Raw genomic sequence first — 25,898 nt, 5'->3', positions numbered from 1 at the left:
AGGTTACCAAAACTGCACAATTGTGGTGGCCTGCAAAATTGTCAACTGTCTTTGATTTTTTTTTTCTTTATGGAAGCATATATACTTCTAAGATGAAAGCATTCACTTGAACACTTTTTAAAAATCCATCTTGTGATGAATTAATGCTTGGGATAGCTGATAGCTAATCTCCAGAGCTATTTCTATCTACTTGTCATTTCTTCCCATTAGAACCTCAGTTTCATGATTCTACCTTTACCTTAAACCAGATGGAGTTAGAGGTAAATGCACAGCTTGCTGAAATAAACTTTCAATATGGTATGGTAAAGAAACATTTGTAACTTGTGATTTTAAACTGAAATATCCTTATTTAGACAGATATAAGTCTATTCAAATTGTTTCTTCTTGTCTGAATTTTGGTAGATTCTGTCTTCCTAGGAGTTGATTCATTTCATCTAGATTATCAAATCTGTGGTCATAGAGTTGTTTACAAATATTACTAAAACTTTGTTGATAATTTTTTGGCATCTAAGTTTGTGATATATCTTGGTCTGTAGCTTTCTTGCAAGGTCTATTTCTGGTTTCTGTTATCAGGGTAATGCTGGCCTTAGAATGAGTTAGGAAGTATTCCTTTTGCTTTTATCTCCTGGAAGAGATTGTAGAAAACTGATATAATTTGTTCTTTAAGCATGTGGGAGATTTCACCAGTGAATCCATCTGGGCCTAGTGCTTTGTTTTGGAAAGTCATTGATATCAGTTCAAATTTCTCTAATAGAGATGTCCTTCTAATTGCTTATTCCTCTTATGTGAGTTTTGAGAGATTATGTTTTTCAGTGGATTTGGTCCATTTCCTCTATATTAACATATATATAATCATAAAGTTGTTCATATTATTCTGGCATTATTCTTTTAATGTCCATAGTATGTGCAGTAATGTTCCCACTTTCATTTTTGGTATTATTAATTAGTGTTTTTTCACTTAGCCTGACTATAGGTTTTCAATTGTACTAATTTTCTATTTAAAAAAAGTATCTTTTGGTTTTTGGGGTTTCCTCTAGTGATTTTTCTTTTTGTTGTTTTCAATTAGAATTCCAATTTTTATTATTTTTCTCTGCTTACCTTGTACTTAATTTACTATTTGTTTTGTAGTTTGCTAAGGTGGAAATTTAAGTTCTTGATTTTAGATTTTTCTTCTATGCATTCAAGGCTGTAGATTTCCCTCTTAGCACTTCTTTTACTGCAAGCAACAAATTTAATAAGCTGTGTTTTTATTTTCTTTCAGTATCAATATTTTAAAACTTTCAACTTTTAAAACTTTTTTTGACCTATGTATTATTAAGAGTTATGCTGTTTAATCTCCACATATTTGGGGATTTTTCAAGTTATCGTTCTGTTACTAGTTTTCAGTTCAATTCTACTGTGTTCTAAAGGCAGCCATAGTATAATTTTTAAACTTGTTAAGGTATGTTTTATGACCCAGAATGTTATTTATTATGATGAATGTGTCATGTGAGCTTCAAAAGAATGTGTATTCTTCTGCTGTTGAAGTACTAAATAGACATCAATCAATCTAGTTGATTGACGGTGCTACTGAGATCAATTACTAATTACTCAGATCAATTACTGAGGTCAATTACTAACCCTTACTAATTTTCTTCCTGCTAAATCTGCCCATTTCTGATAGAGAAATGTTAGAACCCCCAACTGTAATAGTGTTTCATCTATTTCTCCTTATAATTCTGTCAGATTTTGCCTCACACTTTTTTTTAAAATTTGATGTTGTTTTCTTTGTGGCTATGTTTATAAAACACTTTCTAAAAGTATAGTTGATTTACAATGTTTTTCCCTTACATGTTTTGACCCTCTGCTGTTAGGAGCATGCATCTTAAAGATTGTTATGACTGTCCAGATGGAGCTAGTGTTAAAGAACATGTCTGCCAATGCAGAAGCTGTAAGAGATGTGTATTCAATCCCTGGGTCAGGAAGATCCACTGGAGAATAAAATGGCAACCCACTCCTGTATTCTTGCCTGGAAAATCCCATGCATAGAGAAGCCTAGCAGGCTATAGTCCACAGGGTAGCAAAGAGTCGGGACATGACTGAGCAACTAAACACACACATATCTTCTTGAAGAACTGAAACCTTTCATTGTTATATAAGGCCCCATTCCATCCTGATAAATTTCCTTGCTCTGAATCTTCTTTTCCTGAAATTAATATAGCTACTTACATTTTCTTTTGGTTAGTGTTAATACAGTATATATTTTTATATCCCTTTAATTATAACCTATATGTATAGTTATGTTTGGGACTAGATTAGATTGACAGAGTGCCTTAAGGATTATAGATGGAGGTTCTTAACATTGTACAGAAAGATGGAAAACCATCTCCAAGAAGGAAAAATGCAAAAAGGCAAAATGATTGTCTGAGGAGGCCTTACAAATAGCTGAGAAAAGAAGAAAGGTGACAGGTAAAGGAGAAAAAGAAAGATATATCCATCTGAATGCAGAGTTCCAAAGAACAGCAAGGAGATATATGAAAGCCTTTCTAAGTGATCAATGCAAAGAAATAGATGAAAACAATAGAATGGGAAAGACTAGAGATCTCTTCAAAAATATCAGAGATATCAAGGGAACATTTCATGCAAAGATGGGCACAATAAAGGACAGAAATGGTATGGGCCTAACAGAAGCGGAAGATATTAAGAAGAGGTGGCAAAAATACACAGAACTATACAAAAAAGATCTTAATGACAAGCTATGACAAACCTAGGCAGCATACTAACAAGCAGAGATGTTACTTTGCTGACAAAGGTTCATATAGTCAAAGATATGGTCTTTCCAGTAGCTATGTATGGGTGTGAGAGTTGGACCATAAAGAAAACTGAGCGCCGAAGAATTGATGCTTTGCAACTGTGGTGTTGGAGAAGACTCTCGCACAGCAAGGAGATCAAACCAGTCATTGGAAGGACTGATACTGAAGCTGAAACTCCAAAACTTCATCCACATGATATAAAGAACTGACTCACTGAAAAATACCCTGATGATGGGGGAAGATCAAAGGCAGGAGAAGAAGGAGACAACGGAGGATGAGATGGTTGGGTGGCATCACTGACTTGATGCAATGAGTTTGAGCAAGCTCTGGGAGTTGGTGATGGACAGGGAAGCCTGGCATGCTGCAGTCCATGGAGTTGCAAAGAGTTGGACACAACTGAAGGACTGAACTGAATTGATAGTTATGCTTAAATTAACTTTCTTATGGATAACATATAATATGTTAATTACATGATATTACATATTATGCAATTACATAATTAATTGTTTTTCTATTTTTTGACTGGGATGTGCAGCATGTGGTATCTTAGTTCCCCAACCAGGGATCAAATCTATGTCCCCTGCAATAGAAGCACAGGGGGTTTTGAACTGTATTTTAATCGGTGTAGTAGACCACTGACACTTAAGTGATTGTTGATCCTAGTTGGATTAATATCTACCATATTTATTATTGCCTTTATTTGTTGTCCTCATTCTTAATTCCTATTTTTTGTCCTCTGCTACTAGCCACAAATTCCCTCAAATTCTATTTGTCTGTGAAAGTCTTTACTTCCCCTTCACATTTTTTAGTGAGATATAATTGATGTACACTATATTCCTCACTGTTGAAGAACAGTTTCACAGAGTAGAGAATATTTTAATTCTTTAATTTCTCAACACGTTAAACATCTCATTATACTTTCCTTGCTTGTGTAATTTTTGAAAATAAGTCACATATAAGTCACATCTTTGCCCCTTTATAAATAAATTTTTTCTCCTCTGGCTTCTTTAAAGATTTTTCATTCACCTTTGATTTTCTGTAGTTTGACATACCTAGGTATAGATCTTTTTTGTATTTATCCTACATTTATCTTATTACTTATCCTGGATCTACTGTTTGATGTCTGACATTAATTTAGGGAAATTCTCAATCATTGATGTTTCAAATATATCTGCTTTTCTTTTCTTTATTCCCCTTCTGGTATTCCTATTTTACCTCTGTTACACCTTTTGCAGTTGTCCCACAGTTTTTGTATAAGTTATTTATATGTTTTTAGTATTTTTTTTTCTTTTTGCCTTTCAGAATTAGAAGTTTCTATTAACATATCCTCAAGTTCACAATTTTTTTCCCATAACTGTGTCTACTCTACTAAGGAGTCCATCGAAGACATCCTTCATTTCTGTTAGTGTGTTAAAAACTCTGGAATTATTTATTGTTTCTTAGAATTTCCAACTCTCTGCTTATGGTTCCCTTCTGTTCTTGTATGCTGTCTCTTTTATCTATTAGAGACCCTAGCATAATAACCGTAGTTGTTTAAATTCACTTTCTGGTAATTCTAACCTCCCTGTCTTATCTGAGTCTGCTTCTAATGCTTTGTCCTTTCAAACTGTGCTTTGACCTATGGTATGTATGCCTTGTCATTTTTTTCGTGATAGTCAGACATAATATGCTGGGTAAAGGGAGCCAAGACAAACAAGGCTTTAGTAACATGGAGGGCTTCCCAGGTGGCTCAGTGATAAAGAGTACGCCTACCAAGCAGAAAATGCAGCTTTGATCCCTGGGTCAAGAATATCCTCTGGAGAAGGAAATGACAACCCATTCCAGTATTCTTGCCTGGAAAATCCCATGGACAGAGGAGCCTGGCGGGCTATGGTCCATAAGGTCACAAATAGTCAGACACAATTTAGTGACTAACCATCAATAACAAACATAGTGGTAAGTGCAGGATGAGGCAAGCATTCTCTGCTGCTGCTGCTAAATCGCTTCAGTCGTGTCCGACTCTGTGCGACCCCATAGAAGGAAGCCCACCAGGCTCTCCCCATCCCCGGGATTCTCCAGCCAAGAACACTGCAATGTGTTGCCATTTCCCTCTCCAATGCATGAAAGTGAAAAGTGAAAGGGAAGTCGCTCAGTCGTGTCCGACTCTTAGCGACCCCCTGGACTGCAGCCTACCAGGCTCCTCCATCTATGGGATTTTCCAGGCAAGAGTACTGTAGTGGTATAGTTAAATCTTAGTTTTTTAGTGAACTTGTGCTTCTGAGCTGTGACCTGCACAATTGCTTCTCAGATTTGCCCTGTCATTGTGTGGGGTAATATGCCTATTGTGGGCCTCCCCCACATGGAAAGTTACAGTGGGCTGAAGTTCCTTACTTCCCTTCCCCAAATGGAAGGACAGAGTAAGCAGGAATTGGGCATTTCCCTTCCACTAGATGAGGTTGACTCTGATAATATAGTCTAGGCTCTTAAACAGTTTCTTCTGAAGGAAGTTTTTGTGAAGGAGGCAGGTTGCTCTGGACTATTTCAATACAGTCCCTCTCCTCTGCTGCTGGAAGTATGAGGGTTCTCTTTCTCTGCAGTATTCACTATGGGAACCTAGTATAGTTCCTGGAAGTAAAACTCACAAGGGTATATAGTCAATCCCCACCACCTCCTACCCCCATGATTGGGGGTGCCCGCAGTGTTTTTACCTCTCTGAGCTTTTTACCCTGATCCTTGACAACTTGTTCATTATTTTCAGATCTTCCTATCCCAGTACTGGTTCCTGTGGAGAATTCTGCTTGAGAATTTAGGCTCCAGCAAGTCTTGTTTCCGTCTGTCTCTCAGATTTGGTGGCAATGGTTTGCCCTGCAACCCCACTTCTTGGAATTTGATTTTTTAGTTTGTTCATCTATTTATTCCTTAGGACAGAGTGACAACTTCTAAGCTCCTTATGTGCTGAACTGAAAACTGGAAAACTCTCCTTATATTTCTGTTAGTCTCTTTAAGATAGACTAAACTGAATTTTTAAATTCTATCTATAATTCTCGTCATCTAATTGCAATTTTGTGTGATTATTGATATACTTAAGATAATCCTGTCATTTTCTGTACTGTTTCTGGTTCCATCTTCTTTTCTTCCTCCTCTGTTTAAAAAATTTTCTAGTATTTCTTTGATAGAATGTGCTCAGTCATGTCTGACTCTTTGCAATCCCATGGACTGTGGCCCACTAGTCTCCTCTGCCCATGGAATTTTCCAGGCAAAAATATTGAAGTGAGTTGCACTTCCTATTTTAGTGGACCTTTCTGACCCAGGGATCAAACCCACATCTTGTGTCTCCTGCATTGGCAGGCAGTTTCTTTCCCACTAGCACCACCTGGGAAGTCCCCTGTCCTCTATTTATTTTGATGTATTTAATAATTTTCATTTTATTTTTTTCTTCATTTTGGAGACATTCAATTTCTATTAATTTAGTGATTATGGATCATGTTTAACAGAAAAGTTATATTTTTTAGTACTGTGATTCTCTCAAGCAATACAAGAAGACAAACCACTCTTTCACCACCTTCCTAACTTACAATGTAATGTTTGTTCAGCATTTTAGTTATACTTTTCTTCCCATATAACATTTAAGTGTTAAACTTTGTTCTTCATGCAAGGTTTATGTATAACAAATATTAACCATTTCCTGTGTGCATCATTTATTCTTACTTCTCAGCCCTTCCAAATTAAATCAAAATCCTTCTTGAAATATATTTCTATAGGAAGAATTTTTGGTGTAAGTTTTTCTAGCATTAAATGCCTTCTTCTTCTGTTTATCTGAAATTGTCTTGATTTTAAACCATAATTCTCAAAATATAACTTTGCTTGCTATATAATTTGAAGTTGAACTATTTTTTTTATCAGCACACAGAAAATATGATTTAACAGTCTGCTGCTGTGAGTAGTTGGGTTGCCAGTTTGCTTATTTTAAAAAACCAAACAGGTGTTTTGTTTTTTTTCCTTTTTACTTAATTCATCTCTGACTTCTACAAACTTAATATTATGCTTGGTGTTCTAGGTCTATGATATGTTTGGATCTGACTATCCTTTTATTTATCTTGTGTGGAATATTTAAATCTAGTGGGTCTCCTGAATCTGGTCTTGTTGTCTTGGCTATCAATGCTCACTTTGAATTTGTCCCTCATATGATTTGCCTCTTCTTCGTTGATTAGATATATATTAGACATGCTCATTCTAATTTCAGTGTCTTCTAACCTCTGCTTCATATTTTTTATCAGTTATCTTTCTGTGCAATTTGCAATTCCTCCCTCTGAATTTCATAAGCTCACTAATTCTTTCCTTACCTGTGTCATTTCAGTTTTTGATCCACCCATACCATTTTAAGTTTTTATATCTTCCTTTTCTGACTTTGGATTTTCTCTTTGAAATATTGAATTTATAATGATATTGCAATACTTGAATGCTTTATAGATTTATTTCAGTTGTCAATGGCTTTTGTTAGCTCTAGTCCTAGAGTCTAGGTTCCTCTCATATTTTGTGATTCTTATCTCTGGTTTCATTTTCTTGTACTTTAGGTTAATATTTTAAGTTATGTATTGAAAACGCATTCCTCCAGAGATGCTATGCTTTTGCTTGCCAGGCTTCTGAAAGCACAACATATTTGGGACTGTTTTTAAAAATACTTTAGATTACAGTTTTTTGTTTGTTTGTTTTTTGTTTTCATCAGTTAGGTACAAATCTCAAGTGAGATAAAGAAATTGCTTTCAAATATTCAAAGCAAAATCCCTCCCACACCTTCCCCATGTAGCATCAAGCTTAAATAGTCAAGTTTTATTTTCCATTTTGGGGGGTAAAGTTATTTTTAGTTTTCTCTTATTTGAGTTTGTATCAATCTGGGATTTCAGTTTTATTCCTGTGTCTTCAATTAGGTTTTCTACTTGGGCAGTCTCTAGGATTGGTTCCCTGACCCCTGTCTAATTTGTGGCTATCAAAATCAGCTTCCTTTATCACCAGAGTTAAGGAGGAATCTACAAGTTCAAGAGTGGCTTGAGCGCACTCTTAGCTTTACAGATTCCAACAGTCATGTTGTCTTTGCCTTTTGAGGGTTCTTCATTTCCTTCACTAAGAATTTTCTTCCAAATTTATTTATTTGTTTATTACTATTTGTTGTTTATGTTACCGAGATTGCTGTTTTCAGGAATATGTTTATTCAGGGTACTGAGTACTCCAAACTGCAGAAAAATAATTTCCAAGGCTTCCCTGGGGGCTCAGCAGTCAAGAATCCACCTACCAATGCAGGAGATATAAACATAGGCTCAATCTCTTGGTTGGGAAGATCCCCTGGAGCAGGAGATGGCAACTTACCCTGGTATTCTTGCCTGGGAAGTCCCATGGGAAGAGAAGGTGGTCACTATAGTCCCATGGGGTCACAAAGAGTTGGGCACAACTTAGTGACTAAACAACAACAAAATTCCTTCCTTAATGTCTTTCTTAAGTCTCTCTGTATCAGGATTTTACATGCACAAATACACTGAAACCACCGTTTTCAACTCCAAAGATTCTCATGTTGTCAAACCCAAATGTTATTCAGTACTTGTTACTCAATATTCATCATAATATGACACTGTTATACTTTGTTCTTTTTGAAAGGTTTTTTCTCTTGGTTTCCAGGTATCACACCTCCCTGGTTCTCCTCTTTTCACACACATCACTCCTTCTCAAAAGTGAGGGTGAATAGCATGATAACATTTCTTTTACTTTTATTCAAAAAATAAGAAAATAAATATCAGTGAATAACCTTCTAATTCATCAAGTTGAAATAATTTTACATTTGACCTTCTCACTGTATTCATCAATTTCAGGTAAGTTTTACTGAAGCAAAAAATCCCCATTCTCAATGTGTTTACTTAAAAAGAGTAAAGGATTCTCACTCCATATCACAAAATCATTGTGGATTGACAGCTGTGTAGCTTCTTTCCTCCAAACTGTGGGATTCATGCAGTCTGGAATGAAGAAGCAGCCCCTAGCTAGAGAATTTGGTCTTATGACAGAAGGAAAGAACTCTATGGCAGAGCCATACAATGGCTCTAAGGGACATACTCAAAGGTTGGCAAAAAGCCCCTTTACTCACATGTCATTGGCCCAGGCAAATCACATATCAAGTGCAGTGTCAGTGAAACAGGAAGCTATAATTGTGAAGAGGGACAATACAGGTCACAAGTCCAAATGTGATATTAAAAGTGTGGGAATGGGACTCCTCTGGTGGTTCACTGGTTAAGAATCCACCTGCCAATGCAGGGTACATGGGTTTAATCCCTGGTCCGGGAGGATACCTCATGCTGCAGAGCAACTAAGCCCATACACTGCAACTACTGAAGCTCATGAACCTAAAGCCTGTGCTCTGCAACAAGAGAAGCCACCACAATGAGAAGCTCATGCTCTGTAACAAAAACCCAGCACAGACATAAATAAATAAATAAATTTTTTAAAAAATAAATAAAAATAAAAGTGTGAGGATGTATAACCTCAACATATGAAGGAAAAATTTATACTTAAAGATGCCCTAGCTACAGCAATCAGAGAAGAAAAAGAAATAAAGGAATCCAGACTGTAAATAGGTGATGGCACCCCACTCCAGTACTCTTGCCTGGAAAATCCCATGGACAGAGGAGCCTGGTGGGCTGCAGTCCATGGGGTTGCGAAGAGTCGGACATGACTGAGTGACTTCCCTTTCACTTTTCACTTTCGTACATAGGAGAAGGAAATGGCAACCCACTCCAGTGTTCTTGCCTGGAGAATCCCAGGGATGGGGGAGCCTGGTGGGCTGCCTTCTATGGGATCACACAGAGTTGGACACGACTGAAGTGACTTAGCAGCAGCACCAGACCGTAAAAGAAGCAAAACTTTTGCTGTTTGTAGACAACATGATACTTTACATAGAAAATTTTAAAATTAGTATCAGAAAATTACTAGTGCTAATCAGTGAATTAAGTAAAGTCTCAGGGTATAAAATCAATACACAGAAATCACTTGCATTCCTATAAAATAACAATGAAAAAGCAGAAAGGAAATTGATGACTCAATCCCAATTACCATTAAAACAAAAAGAATAAAATACCCAAGAATAAACCTACCTAAGGAGACACAAGAGCTGTATACAGAAAACTATAAGCCACTGATGAAAGAAATAAACAGACATGAACAGATGGACAGATATTTCATGTTCTTGTATTGAAAGAATCAATATTGTGAAAATGACTATTCTACCAAAAGCAATGTACAGATTCAATGCAATCCCTATCAACTTATCAATGGCATTGTTTACAGAGATAGAACAACAACAAAACAAAACAAAAAACATCACAATTTGTATGGAAGCACAAAGACCCTGAATAGCCAAAGCAATCTTGAGAGAAAAACTGAGCTGAAGGAATCAACCTTCCTGACTTCAGATTATACTAAAAAGCTATAGTCAAGACAGTATGATATTGGCACAAAAACAGAAATATAGATCAATGAAACAAGATAAAAAGCCCAGAGATAAACTCATACACCTATGGACACCTTATATTTGACAAAGTAGGCAAAAATATACATTGTAGAAAAGATAGTCTCCTCAATAAGTGGTCCTGGGAAAACTGCACAGCTACATGCAAAAGAATGAAATTAGAACACTTTCTAACACTATACACAAAGATAAACTCAAAATGGATTAAAGACCTAAATGTAAGACTAGATACTATAAAATTCTTAGAGGAAAACATAGGCAGAACACTCTATGACCTAATTCACAGTGAGATCCTCTATGAACAACCTCCTATCTTAATGCAAATAAAAACAAAAATTAACAACTGGGATTTAATTAAACTTAAAAGCCTTTACACAGCAAAGGAAATTATAAACAAGATGAAAAGGCAACCCTAAGAATGGGAGAAAATAAGGGCAAATGAAAAAACTGACAAAGGATTACTTTCAAAGACATACAAAAAGCTCATACAACTCAATACCAGAAAAACAAACAACCCAGTCAAATAGTGGGCAGAAGACCTAAACAGCCATTTCTCCAAAGAAGACATACAGATAGCTAATAAAAACATGAAGAGATGCTCAACATCACTCATTACTAGAGAAAAGCAAATAAAAACTGCAATAATATATCACCTCACACTGGTCATAATGGCCATTATCAAAAAATCTATAAACAATAAATGCTGAAGAGGGTGTGGAGTTAAGGGAACCCTCTTCACTGCTGGTGGGAATGCAAACTGGCACAGGCACTATGGAAGTCCGTATGGAGATTCCTTTTAAAAGTAGGAATAAATCTAGCATATGAGCCAGCAATTCCACAACAGGGCATATATCCTGAGAAAATTATAATTGAAAAAACACACATGCACCCCAGTGTTCACTGCAGCACTATTTATAATAGCTAGAGCATGGAAGCAACCAAGATGTTCATTAACAGATGAATGGATAAAGAAGCTGTGGTTTATATGTACAGTGGAATATTACTTAGCCATAAAAAGGACCACATTTGAGTCAATTCTAATGAGGTGGATGAACCTGGAGCCTATTACACAGAATGAAGTCAGAAAGAGAAAAATAAGTATTGTGTATTCAGTTCCGTTCAGTTCAGTCGCTCAGTCGTGTCTGACTCTTTATGACCCCATGAATCGCACCATGCCAGGCCTCCCTGTCCATCACCAACTCCCGGAGTTCACTCAGACTCACATCCATCAAGTCAGTGATGCCATCCAGCCATCTCATCCTCTGGCGTCCCCTTCTCCTCCTGCCCCCAATTCCTCCCAACATCTTTTCCAATGAGTCAACTCTTCGCATGAGGTGGCCAAAGTATTGGAGTTTCAGCTTTAGCATCATTCCTTCCAAAGAAAGCCCAGGGCTGATCTCCTTCAGAACGGACTGGTTGGATCTCCTTGCAGTCCAAGGGATCTCAAGAGTCTTCTCCAACACCACAGTTCAAAAGCATCAATTCTTCGGCGCTCAGCCTTCCTCACAGTCTAACACTCACATCCATACATGACCACAGGAAAAACCATAGCCTTGACTAGACGGACCTTAGTTGGCAAAGTAATGTCTCTGCTTTTGAATATGCTATCTAGGTTGTTCATAACTTTTCTTCTAAGGAATAAGCATCTTTTAATCTGATGGCTGAAGTCACCATCTGCAGTGATTTTGGAGCCCTCAAAAATAAAGTCGGACACTGTTTCCACTGCTTCCCCATCTATTTCCCATGAAGTGATGGGACCAGATGCCATGATCTTCGTTTTCTGAATGTTGAGCTTTAAGCCAACTTTTTCATTCTTCTCTTTCTCTTTCATCAAGAGGCTCTTTAATTCTTCTTCACTTTCTGCCATAAGGGTGGTGTCATCTGCATATCTGAAATTATTGATCTTTCTCCCAGCTATCTTGATTCCAGCTTGTGTTTCTTCCAGTCCAGTGTTTCTCATGATGTACTCTGCATATAAGTTAAATAAGCAAGGTGACAATATATAGCCTTGACATACTCCTTTTCCTATTTGGAACCAGTCTGTTGTTCCATGTTCAGGTCTAACTGTTGCTTCCTGACCTGCATACAGATTTCTCAAGAGGCAGGTCAGGTGGCCTGGTATTCCCATCTCTTTAAGAATTTTCCACAGTTGATTGTGATCCACACAGTCAAAGGCTTTAGCATAGTCAATAAAGCAGAAATAGATGTTTTTCTGGAACTCTCTTGCTTTTTCCATGATCCAGCAGATGTTGGCAATTTGATCTCTGGTTCCTCTGCCTTTTCTAAAACCAGCTTGAACATCAGGAAGTTCATGATTCACGTATTGCTGAAGCCTGGCTTGGAGAATTTTGAGCATGACTTTATTAGCATGTGAGATGAGTGCAATTGTGTGGCAGTTTGAGCATTCTTCAGCATTGCCTTTCTTTGAGATTGGAATGAGAGCTGACCTTTTCCAGTCCTGTGGCCACTGCTGAGTTTTCCAAATTTGCTGGCATATTGAGTGCAGCCTTTCACAGCATCATCTTTCAGGATTTGAAATAGCTCAACTGGAATTCCATCACCTCCACTAGCTTTGTTCGTAGTGATGCTTTCTAAGGCCCACTTGACTTCACATTCCAAGATGTCTGGCTCTAGATGAGTGATCACACCATTGTGATTATCTGGGTCATGAAGATCTTTTTTGTACATTTCTTCTGTGTATTCTTGCCACCTCTTCTTAATATCTTCTGCTTCTGTTAGGTCCATACTATTTCTGTCCTTTATAGAGCCCATCTTTGCATGTATTGTTCCCTTGGTATCTCTAATTTTCTTGAAGAGATCCCTAGTCTTTCCCATTCTGTATTATTGTGTATTAACACATATATATGAAATCTAGAAAGATGGTACCAATGAACCCATTTTCTGGGCAGCAATGGAGATACAGACACAGGAAACAGATTTGTGGACACAGAGGGAAGGAGAGGGTGGAATGAATGGAGAGAGTAGCATGGAAACATATACAGTACCATATATAAAATGTAAAATAGCCAGTGGGCATTTGCTATATCACTTACAGAGCTGAAAGCAGTGCTCTGCAACAACCTAGAGGGATGGGATGGGTGGGGAGCTGAAAGGGAGGTTCAGGTGGGAGGGGACATATGTATACCTATGGCTAAGTCATGTTGATGTATGGCAGGAACCAATACAACAGTGTAAATGAGTTATCATTCAATTAAACATAAATATTTTTTTTAAAGATGTCCCATGCTAACATTAGGCTGGGGTGTGCATCTAATCTAAGCATTTTCTTTAAATCATACTTGAAAAGGCATTCCAATAAAATTTTTTAAAGTAGCTTTTATTGTAATTAATTCATCAATTATGCAGTTTTAATGATAATATATAGTATTCCATTATTTACCTAACAGTTGCTACCATTAAATATGAAACTGACAAAAATGAACACATGTATATGCCATGGTCTGTCTTTCACTGGAAACAAACAGAAGTTAGGGCTCTCTGGTCAATGGATTTAGATGTTTAAAGACTCACCTTCTAAAATTTTCTTATATAAACTATACATATTTTCTTCGACTGTTTAATTTGTGGTATTAGCTTCCTGAATAATTGCTATACTAGGAATTGTGATACAAGACAGACTGACTCAGTCTCCTTTATTTTTTCAAGCAAGTTATCCAGAGACAAACATGCAATAATTTTTGTAATTTCATGGAAATTTTCAGGAGAAAGTACTAATTTCATGGTGACATCTAGGGAAATGTGATGATTTCATGCAGATTTAATTCTCTGTCCCTAAACCATTCACAAACACAGCCCAGAATGACTGTAAAAACAGAGTGCTTTCTGTAGAATTTTCAATGTTCTAATTATGAAAATGAATGAACAGGTGAAGTAGAGAATTTTGAAGTTAGAGAATGTGATCTTAGAAAAATTAAGGGAATAATCATATATTCTCCTGAAGAAAATGCTTCAAAAATATGAATTTAGATTTAAAACATTTCAAATATAATTCCCCATTGACAAATTTCTAATTTATTTTTGACACAAAGCTACCAGTTTTTCCACAAGTAACATAAGTTATCCTCTGACAACAGCTTACGAAATCTAGCAAATGTTTATTATTGATGTAAGAGACTCAGTGAATTTTTAAATATTTTAATAGTATTATATCATGATATGACAACTCACAGATCTGTGTGCACATGGGTATTATTGTGTATGATTTTCATTAATACATCAGGACATAAACATCCAGGCCTTTAGTTTCAGTTTTTGTCCCACATAAAAATGATAAACTCTCAATAAGTCTATTTAGGACGCAGAGTTTTTAATAACAGCTGACAGCTAATAATAGCAGCACACAAATAAATAATGCAATAAGACTTCTTAAGGGTCAAACTACTTCCTGCCTAAATATTTTCTTCAAGTTCCCTACTTAATGTACCTCCCGAGCCTATGATCTTTTGAGTCTATGTTAGCTCATTAGGAGACTTCACAATTGTCTTCTCATCTTGGGAAGAGAAGGAAATAAAGAAACTAAGTTAAAGTATCAATAGGAATATACAAGGTAAGTTATTATTGATCATGGGGTCTCCTGACCAGGCTGCAGCAACTCAGTCTTGTTTATCTCCCTGCCTTGTACACAATGCAGTTATTCACACCTGAAAAGGTATTTAAATATTCAATATAAGAAACTGTAAAATTTAAATACTAAATTACAAAACAACGACTGTGTCTATGAATATAATATAAAGGGAAGTATCCTGATGATGGTGAACCAGAGCAAAAGTATTACAAGAAAAAAGTGTTCAAAATGACTTGAGTAGGAAACTATTTTAAAGTCAACTAAGATTGTGGAAAAGCTAAAGTGACTACTTTAAAATCTACTAAAATTGTGAAACATCTGTATTTTTTTTCCAGAAATACAACTCATTTTAAGTAGAGGGATAACCTATGTATAATAATTATATTCACATCTTGACTGTGTTTCCTATGAGTGAAGTTATACATTCATATTTACACACTCATACAAGCTCAGGAATTATGTCAAAAATCACAACTCAACCATTTTCAGACTTTTTTTGATAAAATAGAAGCATACTAATGAAAATTCCTAGTGATTATGACAGCCTCAGTTTTCTCTATTAGTGGTAATGGAAACTGAATTATAGCAATTATTCTCTATATAATTCTCTCCTTTCTTTTTAAGTTGGCAAGACATTATTTTCTCTGCTCTCCCAGTTAGTACTTAAAAGAATACCTTATGAACTATGTAGCTTTGATTATCAAAGTCAGTGTTCCCAGAATGTAGCAAGCAAAGAATAGAGTGGCACAAATAGGTGTGAGCAGGTAGGCAGGTAGTCAGGGTCAGGTCATGAACAGCCCTTCAGCTGGGGAACGGAGGTTAGATTGTACTTTAGAAGCAATAGGAAGCTTCTAGCATCATTTTCATAAGCAGATCTGGACATGCTCTGATTTATTTTGAATATGTCCCTCTGGTGTATGTGGAGAATGGTTTCAAAGTGGGCATGAGCAGAAGCCTTGCACATCAGGCTGATGTATCTGGAGTGTTAAGATCATTGCTACCAGGACAGGAACAGGACCAATTTCTATACATTTTCTTCAGAAAATTCTGAGACAGTAGGTGTTGGAAAGCTGTTGTAAATAGGCAAATATGTATGGAAACAATATGACTTCATGTAGAGAAATGGCAGTAAGAATGAAAAATAGAACTCCTACATGAGAGAAGGTAGAAAAATTTGCTCATTTTGGTAACCTAGAGATGGAGGTTAGGATGAGAAGACAAAGTCATTACCAATGTTTTATGCAAGCAATCTGAAAGGGACAACAATTAAAGAAACATAAGATGCTGAACAAAACTGGGGGCAGCAACTCAAGTTTTGAAGGTATTGCAGTAAAAAATTAAGAACATGAACATATAGAACAAACTGCTGAAAATCATCTTTAGTAGTGAAGTCTAGATTTGAGAGCCATTAATACAGTTAAAAGGCATGTGTGTGTGTCCTCAGTCACTCATTCATGCCTGACTCTTTGCCACCCAATGGACTATAGCTCACCAGGCTCCTCTGTCCATGGAATCTTCCCAGAAAGAATACTGTAGTGGGCTGCCATTTCCTTCTCAGGGAGTTAAAGTCATAAGAATAAACAAATTCACTCAAGGTAAGTATAAAGATAAAAAGAGAGATGGTGATAGAATCCTGAAGATCACTTATATTTAAGTAACGAGTCAAGCTGAAAACAAGTTCCCGGTCTCTCTAAACAGCCTGTGATAACATCTTCTGTAATCAAGTGAATAATGCATCATGTTAGTTAGCGCTTATTAATGTCCCACAATTCTCAATAGCAAAATGAGAACATTTAGTCTCTTCAGTATCTTAGTAAATCTGATAATCAATATATTCTTAACTATTTCCTCATGTCTCTCCTGAGTCCTCATCAATAATGGATATTGAACTTTGATATTTTGGCTAACGTTTCCAAGGATATCAGAGAGTACCAGTTGCTGGCAGCTTTTTTTTTTTTTTTTTTTTCACATTGCAACAGCATGAACACAAATCTGTTACAAACACTGACATTATCATTGTGGAGATAGCTATTATGGAATAGAACTGATCATCACTACTGAACCCAAAAGACAATGGTTGCTTCAGGCAAAGGGTTTCCCATGGTCAGACTTAATTATTGCCATGTGCATTATTTATTTTCTTTGTACTGCCATGACAATAACAAATCAGAAAATAAACAGGAAAATAAACCTCATTTCCTGAGGTTGGCACTGGGGTCTTGTAAATGAATTTTTTTTAAAAAAAAAAGAAAAAAAAGCTCTCAAGCAACATGTCGGTGAGGAGTACAACTGGAAGCCGTAAAAAATGGAATTATGATAAAATTATTTCAGTGCTTCTAGGGTAAAATTTGGACCTTCTGATTCTAGGTAAACTTTTTATGCCCCAAAGGCTGAAGCTGACTATAGGTGTAAGCAATTTGGGTCACATGACGGTACTAATTATGCATCATTTTAAAGCAACGTTTGATATAATGTGACCCTTATGGAGGCAGCAACCAGTTACTGTTTTGCTCACCACTATTCCTGAAATGAAATAAAGTTTTAAAATATTTATTAAATCAATATGCAAATGAATGCAGGTGGCAAGTGGTAAAGACTCTGCCTGCCAGCTCAGAAGACGTAAGAGATGTGGGTTCAATCCCTGGGTTGGAGACATCCACTGGAGGAGGGCATGGCTACTCATTCCAGTATTCTTGTCTGGAGAATCCCATGGACAGAAGAGCCTGGCAGGCTACAGTACATGAGTTTACAAAGAGTAGGATGTGACTGAAACTAATTAGCATGCACACACACGTGAATGAATGAATGCATGCATACAATGCAATAATTTAGCCATAACACTAAATTCATATCAAGAAAGATGTTCAAACCAAAAAAAAAAAAAAAGAGAGAGAGAGAGAAAGAGAGAAAGGAAGCAACAGAGAACCCAAGAAATTCTAATTCCATTTTTTGTACACATTCATATCAAAGCGTCTAAGTCGAAGTTACATTTCACATTTTTTGACTTTCTGGCTTGTTTGTTTCTCAAATTAATTTTATCCTTAAAATAAAATACAACTTAAATTTCTAACATAGTCTCCTTAAGTGAATTAGGTACAATATGCTGTTGATAACAGATATACTTGATGCCAGTCTATTTAACTGATAGTGCTGGCTAATGTGATCAGTGCATATAGTTAAAATAGTCAATTATGAAACTAAGAAAGACAAAATGAAGGCCAATATTTCAGAGTTCTATTGAAAAATGAAATAAATGAATAGTTATCCTGGTGTTTGGATTCTGTTTGAAATGTTATATGTGGCATTTTCCAACAAAAGATGCAATTAATGTCATGGCTGGTACTGTCATATTGCATCGGAAACACTTCACTGGATGTCTGTCAAAATCAAAGCAGCTGTCACAATTTAACATTTTAAAAAAAACTATTTTAAAGAAGTTCGGGTATACTGATATGAAGTCAAACCATTAATTATACAGATAACAGTCAGAAATTCAAACTAGAAAATTAATATATTTTTGCCCCCCAAATACTCTTGCTTTACCCTTTCTTGAGATTTTTTTGAAGACATGAATTAGGAAAAGGAGCAACTCTCAAAGTTGGTAATACTATTATGACATTAACTTGCCAGTGTAAGGAGCAAAAGGCATTTTTTCCCACTAAGTGCCACCTCAGTTGCCTGTCACAAAAAACATAGCATTTTATTCCCTTTAACTTTCCTATCCTTAGAACAATATGTTACTCCTTTCAATCTCAAGATTATTGAGTTTCTACAGAGATCCATTTCAATGATACAGAAGAGGAAGTATAGATAACTCACAAAGAAAGCAAGTGACCTTACAAATAAAGATAAACTTTAGGGATCTGATATTGTATATATTGCGTATTTGTGAAATACAAGTACACAGTTTCCTTTTTTCTTTCACTATTCTGCAAATAGAAAGTTTTTCAACGTGAAATGTAAGAGAAAATGCATTTATGAATCTTAAAACCTTCACTTGGAATAAAAATTTCTGGAATGTACTAGCATTTTTCAGGTGCACATGGAACACAAAGATAAATTTTAAATAGACGTGGACCAGAAGTTCTGAGAAGGTCATTTGACCTTCCAATTTCTAGTTTCTTCTCTTTCAAAAGCAGGTGTTTTTTTTTTTTTCTTTCCCCCTCCCTTCTTTAAACTTTAGAAAACAAACATTTTAGAGATATTAAAAACATATTATCTCCAAGAGATACTGGTTTTAAGGTCAAATTAGCAATGGGAACCATATCTTCTCCATTCCCTTCTCAGAGATTAAAGCATCTTTCATTTGAACACAGGGTTTTTGTTTTTGTTTTCTGTTTTGTTTTTTTTTTAATTTGAGGGAAGCCATGGACTGTACTTTATTGAAGAAGAACAAATCATCTTGGTATCTGTGAAAAGCCTTTCTTGGAAGAATGGATTGAGAGTTAGTAGCCCAATTACCTAGGAAAGAAGTTCCAAAGAATTTTGTGTTTTCAGAATTTAAAAGAATTTACCAATTCCTTGGTTAAAAACCCAATACAGACTCCACAAGGATCTGAGTGTGCAAAGACTGATTACACATTACCACAGGCACAGGTTTTATCTATCAGGTCAATCGCCAAGCACAAATTGGTTTGGCAGTAAGATGAAATAATATTAAGTCTATATGCCACAACTACAGAGTCAGCACTCCAAGGCCAGCAAATCACAGCTACTGAAGTCTGTGTGCCTACAGCCCGTGCTCCACAACAAGAGAAGCCTCAGAATAAGGAGGCCTGAGCACCCCAACAAGAGAGCAGCCTCTGCTCACAGCATGAAGACCCAGCACAACCAAAAACAAATCAGTAAAAAAAAAACTAAATGAGAACTTAGGTAATTGATTGAAAAACTAAGAGAATGGTCACCAATTTTGTGTTGTTTTTGTCTGGGTACAAAATCATACGATGGCATGTAGGGTATGGGAGGAGTCTGACCAAACTGCCCATCCCCCAAAAAACAACAAAAAAACCCACCTTAGTTTAGAATGGGGAGCTAAACTCTTTGCTTCATTTGAAATTCTCTGTGATTTAAAAAACAAAAATACTATGCAATTCAATCAAGGAAACTTTTCCACAAAGAGTGATGAAGCAATGGGATATCCAAAGGCAAAATAAATTAAACTTAACCTAGGAATTATATTTTATACTAGCATGACTCAGGATAAATCACAAACCTAAGTGTAAAATTAAAACTTTAAGAAAAAATAACCAGAGAAAATTCTTTAGATTTAGAGCTAGCCAAAGAGTTCTTAAAACTGACACCAAAAGCAAAATGAAATTTTGATAAATTGAACATCAATAACATTAACAACATGTTGTTCTCAATACTCTATGATTAAAGGATTAAAACACAAGTTCCAGACAGGACAAAATGCATGTTTGCAAACCACATATCCAACAAAGAATGAAGCAACAGAATATACAGCTCCCCAAACTTAACAATTAAAAAAACAATTAGAAAATAGGAAAATCACTGGTATGACTGTGAAAAGGTAGAGCCTGTGGAAAAGAGTTTGACAGTCCCTTTAAAAGCTAAGCATGCAATTAACATATGACCCTGCAATTGTACTTCTGGGCATTTATCCCAGAGGAAAGAATAGTTACATTCAGGCCCATTTTAAAAAAAAAGCTGGGAAGGGGGGGGGCGGGGGGGGGGGCGGTACACAAATGTTTATAGCAGTTTATTTGTAACAGCTGAAGACTGAAAACAGCCCAGGGGTCCTTCAACAGGTAAATGATTAAACCCATCACGGCAAATCCTTGGCAGAGAACAGCACTCAGCAATTAAAAGAAAAAAAAAAAAAAAAAAACTGATGCACACAAAAACTTGGATGAATCAATTACGATGAGTTAAAGAAGTCAGTTCCCAGAGGTTAAATATTCTATGTCATAGACTGATTATTTTGTTTCCCTCCAAAATTCCTATGTCAAAGCCCTATCCCCCAAAGTGATGGTATTTACAGGGTTAGATGGGGTCATGAGGGTAAAGATTTCATGATGTGAATAAGTAAGAAGAGATGCCAGAGTTCTTGCTTATATTCTCTCTCCATAATGTGAGAACACAATTAGAATGTACTCTTCTCAAAGAAGAGAGCTCTCATCAAGAGCTAAATTGTCCCATACCTTAATCTTGGACTTTCCAATCTCCAGAACTGTGAGAAAATAAATCCCTGTTGTTTAAGCCATTGAATCAATTCTATTTTGTTATGGCAGCATAAGCAGACTAAGACTATATGATTCTATTTAAATGACATTTTTGAAAAGACAAAATTTGTGAACTAGAGAACTGATTAGTTATTGCCAAGGGGTAAGGAATGGGCAGGGGTGGGAGGAAAAACTGTGGCTAGAAAATAACAATATGAGAAAGAGGTACACTAGGGAAAGCATTTTGCATTTTACATCTGTACTCTATCAACATTAATATCCTGGTTATTGTATTATAGCTTAGAAAAAGGCTATTAGAATAAACAGAGTAAAGGATACATAAGATTTCTGTATTGTCTTACAAGTATATGTGAATCTATAATATCTCAACATTTTTAAAAAGTTTAATTAAAACTGGATATGAACTTCAAAGAGAGAAAAAGGGAGGAAGAGAAAATAACAGGGTCTAGTATTTCCAGCAAAAACTAAAAGACATAGATGAATCAGGATACAATTTCTATTGCAATAAAGAAGACTCTGCCTCCTTTTCATATTTATTAAGAGCGTAGATTTTAGAAGGGATTTGGTTTGGAGAAAATCCCCTCAAGCAAAGAATATTCTTTATTCTCAAGATGAATTGCTTTTTAGAGTAACCCATCAAGCATCCAAAATGGTCATCTGCCCTTGCAAACTGCCAGGGATTTTATTGTTAGCTTGATGTTCTCTTTGCTGAAGTATTTCATGTAGCAACATTTGCTTTATGGGTTTTGTTAGCCAAAGTATCAGTAAAACAAAAGTTCCTATGTCATAGACAAAAGTCTGCAAAATATTTTGGGGTATGACGATAAATTAAAAGGACTTGATTCTGTACTTCAGAAATAAAACTGAATGCCAACCTTCCTCTAATGAAACAAATAAGCAAAATAATCAGAAAATTACATGGTTTCCATTGCAAGTATCATCACTTGTCAAAGGTAGAAAGAAAGAAAAACAGTTGAACTCCACTGTTCTGTTTACTATTTTATCCTTTTGCCAAGTAAATTTCCATTAAATCTGGGTGTTATGAACTGATTTCACAGCAGGAACACCCAGAAACAGACTTTAGAAAGGAAAGAACTGTCTTTTTAAAGTGTAAAGGAATCCACACATTTATTGATTTTCTTGTCTTTCTCTTCAAATCCTTTGAAATATGATCAAAAAAGTGTCTCCATTTTATATACCACAATCTCCTTTTAATAGCTTTTTCTACACAACAGAGTTAGAGCTCTGCCTTTGTAACTAAAGAGGAAAAAGCTGTCTCAGAGGAAAAATAACAACAAGTTAAGCCAACTCTAAACCACCATTAAATGTGTGAACATTTGAAAGGTCAGGGAAAGGCTGTCTGGGGGCCCAACTCTATCTTGGCTACTCTGTCCAGAGGAGCCCCATGGAACACAGATTTAGATGACCTGATTTTTTTTTTTTCTTCTCATTTCCTAGACATCGCCCACTTACCCTCATTTTCCTTTTTATTTTTAATTTTCCTACTTCACTTCTTTTTTGCTTCCCATCCCTGATACACTCAGGGTATTACAATACCTTTTAGACCTAGCAGCGACAAGGAAATAGCTGAGAAGTCATGTAATGTTTAGGCCCTTAAAACATGTGAAAGTGAAAGTATTAGTTGCTCAGTTGTGTTCAACTCTTTGTGATTCCATGGGCTATAGTCCACCAGGCTCTTCTGTCCATGGGATTGTCCAGGCAAGAATACTAGAGTGGGTTGTCATTTCCTTCTCCAGGAGATCTTCCCAACCCAGGGATCAGACTTGCATTTGATCTGTCTCCGGCATTGCAGGCAAATTCTTTACCATCTGAGCCACCAGGAAAGCACCTTAATAGATGTATATATCAATTCCTGAAATTTGAATCTTGCTAACAAAACTCTTGCCAGAATATGTCAACAAACTTGATATGGGAAAATTTCCAGATACAGAAAATTTTGTTCTCTCGCAAAAGCATTTTTAAAATTATTTTTAGACAGCTCTGACAGGTAGAAATAACTTTTTATATTTAGCTGAAAATATGTGCCAATTGCTTCTAATTCTAACCCTTAGAGCTATTCAAGGTAAGTTAATCCCTCTCTTATGTGACAGCCTACATAATACTTGAAGACAGTAAACATATCCATCCTAAATTTTCTCTTTATTGTGTCTTGTGCCACTTTGTTCTGAAATGGCTTTAGCGTTGTTGCAAGTTTTTTTTTTTTTTCCCCTAATCCTGGTTTTCACCTGTTGGTAGTCACTAGACTATAACCTTTTTGAAGAATCATGTGATGTGTGCTAAGTCATTCCAGTCCTGTCCGACTCTTCAACCCTGTGAACCGTAGCCCACCAGGCTCCTCCGTCCATGGGATTGTCCAGACAAGAATACTGGAGTGGGTTGCCATGCCCTTCTCCAGGGGATCTTCCCAACCCAGGGATCGAACCCATGTCTCTTATGTCTCCTGCATTGGCAGGCAGATTCTGTATCACTAGTGCCACCCAGGAAGCCCAGGAGGAATTGGATACTAGTCTAGTATGAATGTCTAATACAACGTTTCTGGAGTTTTCTGTTTTTTAACTAGGAAACAACCCTTGTTAAGTTAAATTTGGATTTTAAGGTACTTACTGCTAAAGAAGAATATAGGAGCCACATAGCAGTGTTAACAAAAAACACGGGTTGACACCAAATAGAACTGATTTCAAATCTTGAATCTTCCATTTAGGAGCAAATTATTCAACCTTCCTAATTTCTTCATCTAAAAACAATAATTTCAAAAGATTGTCATTGGTTTTAAATAGAAAATATAGGGGCTTCTCTTGTGGCTCGGCTGGTAAAGAATCCGCCTGTAATGTGGGAGACCTGGGTTCAATCCCTGAGTTGGGAAGATCCGTTAGAGAAGAGAAAGGCTACCCACTCCTACTGTATAGTCCATGGGGTTGCAAAGAGTCGGACATGACTAAGTGACTTTCACTTTCACTTTCATAGAGTGCCATTTTTCTAAAAAAAATAAAAATAAAAACAACCAAAATAGCTGCAATGGAGACAGAAACACAGAAAATTACCTTTTGGGGGGGTCCCATTTACCTTGGCAAACAGCTTGTATGTAACTGACGTTCTAATCAGAACTACAGAAATAACTATATTAGTTCTATTTTTCTATCCATCTCTGACTCCCCTAAAATTTGATATTTTTGTCCCTGATAAGAACTGCTTTTATTGAAACAGGTCTCCGCCCTGCGGTCTATAGGGAATCTCTCTTTTAAATGCTATTCTCTGATTATATATAATGCAATGCCTTCCCCCAGGGGATCTTCCCCACGCAGGGATCGAACCCTCATGTCCTTAGGCTCCTACGTTGCAGGCGACTTCTTTACCGCTGTGTCACCAGGAAAGCCCATTACTTAACCATGACTACTTAAATAGTTCTAGGTTGAGTTACCGAGTAAGAGGGCTTTCTTGGTGGTTTAGAGTACGCCTGCAATGTGGGAGACCTTGATTCGATCCCTCAGTGGGGACGATACCCGGGAGGTGGACAAGGCACCCCACTCCAATATTCTTGCCTGGAGAATCCATGGACAGAGGAGCCTGGTGGGCTACAGTCCATGGGATCGCAAAGAGTTAGACATGATAGACACTGATCAAGTAAGCATAACGAGTAAGAACTCTGTCATGGACAAAAACTGTACTTAGCAGCAAGGCAGGAAGAGTTCCATCATCACCTGATCTCTACCTCCTGCAAGGGAGAGAGCTCCAAAACATCTGTGAATGGCTTTACAGTGTGAAACACAACAGGGAGGTTTCTCCCACCACTCCCCGGTCCCACAGTGGGGTCCTGACAGCCCCACCCTTCACCGGGGAATATCCTGATGAAGGAGAGGAGAGGCCCTGTTTGTGATATCATCATCCCCCAAATCCCTGTAATTTACAGATGAGTCAAACTTGCTCTTCCCTACCCTGCTGGTTCTTTCGCTCAGCTTTACTTCCTCAGACACACTATTATTAGAAGTGACATCTTGGCACAGAAAATGCCAATTCTCTAGCGCTGTAATGACATTTCTGAAAGTAGTGTCCCAGAAAATGCTCTATTAAAGTGTGTTTGGGGGGCCAGGTCAGTGACTACAGAATAAAAGAGATAAAATACCATTCTGTGAGTTTATTACATGAAGGGAAATCATCATAACTAAGAACCTGAAACTAAAGTTGATAATACTTTATATTTACTTGTTAGGAAAGGAAAATAAGATGGGAAAGAAGTCATAGTATTTTATTTTGTTCTCTACCCTGTGAAAGAAGAGAATTCTGGCTATAAGCAAGCTGCAATTATGCAGTACTATTTAAGGAAGAAAAATAATGCAGTGACCACACATAACACAGAGGATTATATAAATATGAGGATTATATCATGACATAATTTTTAAAAGGTAATTTTATAACCATATCTATGTTTGCATGTAGATCTATATAGTATACCTAAATTTGCTAGTCATCAAAGTAAATTATAGAAGTACTTGGTATAATGTTTTGGATAGTTGTAGATTAGTAAGCAAAGCCATCCTTCACATTCTAGAAGCTGAAGCTTTCAAGCAGATGCATATGAAACAATTAGTGACTACATTCAGTGCAATTTTTGTAAAAAAAAAAAATCTATATATATATGTAATTTTTGGAATGTATTCATTCTTCATCTTCTGATACCACATAATTTTTCTTCAATAACAGTGATTTTAATGATTTAGATTAATTTGATTAATGCTAAATTTTAAACCGATGAAATGTTATCAATTTGAATAAATCATAATGCTTAACTATTAATGAAGATTCAAAAGTTAAAT

This window comes from Ovis canadensis, chromosome 4, assembly GCF_042477335.2.
Source record: "Ovis canadensis isolate MfBH-ARS-UI-01 breed Bighorn chromosome 4, ARS-UI_OviCan_v2, whole genome shotgun sequence".
Taxonomy (NCBI): Eukaryota; Metazoa; Chordata; class Mammalia; order Artiodactyla; family Bovidae; genus Ovis; species Ovis canadensis.
The sequence above is the reverse complement of the archived record's forward strand: the minus strand, read 5'-3'. Positions refer to the sequence as shown.